The sequence below is a fragment of the Lottia gigantea genome (genome assembly GCF_000327385.1).
Source record: "Lottia gigantea unplaced genomic scaffold LOTGIsca_106, whole genome shotgun sequence".
NCBI classification, from domain to species: domain Eukaryota; kingdom Metazoa; phylum Mollusca; class Gastropoda; family Lottiidae; genus Lottia; species Lottia gigantea.
The window spans coordinates 688,525-688,891 of record NW_008706902.1 but is presented as its reverse complement, the minus strand read 5'-3'; positions in this window follow the sequence as shown (position 1 = coordinate 688,891).

The following is a 367-nucleotide window of genomic DNA, read 5'->3' as shown; positions in this document are numbered from 1 at the left end:
ATAATAGTTTTGATAGGTATATGCCAGTTTTCATCTTGTGAGTTTAATAATAGTTTTGATGCCAGTTTTTATCTTGTGATTTAATAATAGCTTTGATAGGTATATGCGAGTTTTCATCTTGTGATTTAATAATAATTTTGATAGGTATATGCCAGTTTCCTCCAATGGGATTTAATAATAGTTTTGAAGGGTATATGCCAGTTTCATCTTGTGATTTAATAATAGTTTTGATGGGTATATGCCAGTTTTCATTTTGTGAGTTAAATAATAGTTTTGATAGGTATATGTCATTTTTCATCTTCCGATTTAAATAATAGTTTTGATAGGTATATATCATTTTTCACCGTGTGATATGAATAATAGTTTT